The following is a 2,903-nucleotide window of genomic DNA, read 5'->3' on the forward strand; positions in this document are numbered from 1 at the left end:
TCAATGCCTAGAAAGCTATTTCCAATCTCCAGTCTAAATTTATTCAAGATCAGTTTATATTCCTTGCCTCTGATGCCACTATTATCTTTTAATTTAAGTATCTTCCCACTTCCCCTTTCTATTGAAATAGAAAGAGAAATACCCCTCAACCTTTATTTTGCTGCACTAAAGCTTAAATTGTCAAATTTCCTCTGGAATTAGCAACTCTGCGCTCCTTGATCGCCTCTGCCTCCCCTCCTCCCCCTCCCCTTCTCTTTTTTGTCTGCACTTTTGGAAATCCGATTGAATTTTTCTAAAGCTCTATGTATATTAGACATGCTTTCTCTTCCAAAGCACTTGCACTTTCCTTTCAGTGCTAAAAAGGCTAATACATGCTGATGATTACGGCACCTTTCCACTCTGATGTGTTAGGAAATCTACATCCTCTGTACTTATAGGTTCCAGTATATTCCTTAACAGCAGTGAACTAAATCAAGTGTCAGTCTGGCCTGGCACTCCCCCTTCACCCCTTCTTTTTTTCTCTCTGTATCTCATCTTGTCAAGATCAGTTCTTTTTTTAAGGTCATAGGAACTTTATGTTGGAAAAGTTATACTGCCCCATCTTTTATCAAGAATGGCTCTGTGTCACCAAAACACACTTGGTTGTACGTCGATAATCATAGAATCATTAAAGATGGAGAGACCTCCATGATCATCTACAGTCCAACCAACAAAGATGTTGCATTGGCCGGGAATTGAACCCGGGCCTCCCGCATGGCAAACGAGAATTCTACCACTGAACCACCAATGCAAGATGAAATGTATTCTAATGTGTCAAAAACAAAATAAACAAATGAATAAAAAAGTACACAACAATATCTTCTATTTAATATGAGAGATAAATGATGAAGAGCATTCTTCCACCTAATATTTTCAAATTCAGAATTTCTCCTTTCCCTCTCTTCTGGGAGATCCTCATCCAATTTACAGCCTATGAATCACTTTCATCTTAACCTATAACTCCCTGTTGGAGGTATATGAGATGGTTAACTCAAGTCCAGATGAATGAGATCTAGTATAAAATTTTGTTTTGAAAACCGCTTTAAAGGAAGCTATTAGTTCAACTGACACGATATCTCTTCAGTAAATACATTGTATTCTATATACTTCCATGGTATTAACTTATTTTTTCCTCCAAACTGTTCCAAAGCTTTGCAAATTCCTGAGGCCAGACTAATAGATCTGTAGGTATCTGGATGACTTTTTCCTTACTCTTCATAAATATCATCTATAGAGGTAAAGAGACCTGATCTCATGGGAAATGAGCAAGCCTGCACAGCCACGTAAAATGATATATGAAGCATATGCAGTGCACAAGCTGACCATAACAAAAAGACTATACACTCTTCTGCTCCTCTCTAAAATGAAGCTGCATTTGCCACTGATGGTAAATAGCCAGGGTGTTTCTTACTTCCTAGTTATACGATACTGCATTCCTTTTGGTAGGTTACATGGATGGGGGGCAAACAACAGTAACTAGACCCACAGTTGAATGCATTCTTTCTCCTTTGCCTTATTCCTTATTTCTGTTCTCATAAAAATAAATAAACAAACTCACAAAATAAAAGTTGCAAATAATTTTGGCACTTGGGAACAAATTAGCATTTGTGAGTTATTGTTATGTTATGAAGGCCAAATTACCAGAACAAGTTAGATACTGAGAATTTGCCTCCTTCACAGCCACAAATGATTTTGTCACTAACCACAAAAGCTATCATTTCATATTTCACATTTGCAGGGAGAATCACTTGACGGAACTGAGATGAAGTCACCAGAGTGAAGAAACCACAGTATGAATTCTTGTTGCATGCTGTAGAAAGACATGATACAGTGAGAAGAGAAGGATGGACAATTGCACATTTCTTCTGAGTTGGTTCACCCTACCCATTGCCATTAGAGCGCTCGCTTGTGTTCTCTAGCATATGGTCTCGACCAGTTTTGTCACTATTTGACAAAGAAAAAGCTGTGCGCGTATTTGTTTGCATGACCATATGGTACGTGCCTGATAGGCGTAGCTGAGAGCAACAGGGAGAGCTGGAGTTTGGCCTGAGCTTGCCTGGAAATCCCTGATAGAGTTTGGATGAATTCCATTTGCCATGTGTGTCTGCTTTCATAATAAACATAATGAAAACACTTTAGAGAAAATCTAAGTTCTCACGTAGTTTGAGCTTCAAGGACATAGTGTTCCTACAATCATTATAAAAGCTTAAATAAGTTTTAACTGGTGTGCTATCTTTATTCAAAAAACTAATTCCACACCTGATCTTTCTATTCCTATGATGTAAGCAGAAAACAAAATATTATTGCAAACATTACTTATATGCTCTGTGTTTGCAGGATCAGCTTTTGGCTTTTCTTCTACAATTGTTATTACAACATTGGAGAAGTATATCCCATAGTATCCTGTTAAAAGGCATAAGAAGAAGTCCAGCTAAGACATTGAGCAAGGTACAGGAAGTCCATGAGACTGGTCACATTCATAAATGTTAGAGAATCAGTTAGTGAAAACAATTTTGGAGAAGTCACTCAGAGAACAGTGCTATATACACTATTCTCACATTCATACTTGTACATTTCTCATATTTTTAATGAAATCAGCAACTATTAAAATTAAATAAAAAAATAAGTTAAACACTCAACAGAAAACTTTTTCTTCTTACAGGAACAAAGTGGTATAATTTTTGAACCATGCTTTTAGATCACTATTTATGATGATTTAGATATATGTTATATCAAGATACATATATGTGTACTAATAGTAAGCCTCAATACATATTTTGAAGAAAATATTTCACCTTTTTTTTTTTTTAAAAAAAAAAAAAAAAAAAAACAGGCACAGAATTCATCTCCCTTCTTGCTGTTGT

The 2,903-nt window shown here is 36.2% G+C and overlaps 1 non-coding gene across 1 annotated transcript; it reads right to left on the reverse strand.

Moving 5' to 3' along the window:
- Positions 1 to 719: 719 nt before the first annotated feature.
- On the reverse strand, positions 720 to 790 carry TRNAG-GCC. Its single transcript has one exon. It is a non-coding gene; the product is annotated as a tRNA-Gly (tRNA).
- Between the last annotated feature and the right edge of the window lie 2,113 nt (positions 791 to 2,903).

The sequence above is a fragment of the Oxyura jamaicensis genome, chromosome Z (genome assembly GCF_011077185.1).
Source record: "Oxyura jamaicensis isolate SHBP4307 breed ruddy duck chromosome Z, BPBGC_Ojam_1.0, whole genome shotgun sequence".
Taxonomy (NCBI): domain Eukaryota; kingdom Metazoa; phylum Chordata; class Aves; order Anseriformes; family Anatidae; genus Oxyura; species Oxyura jamaicensis.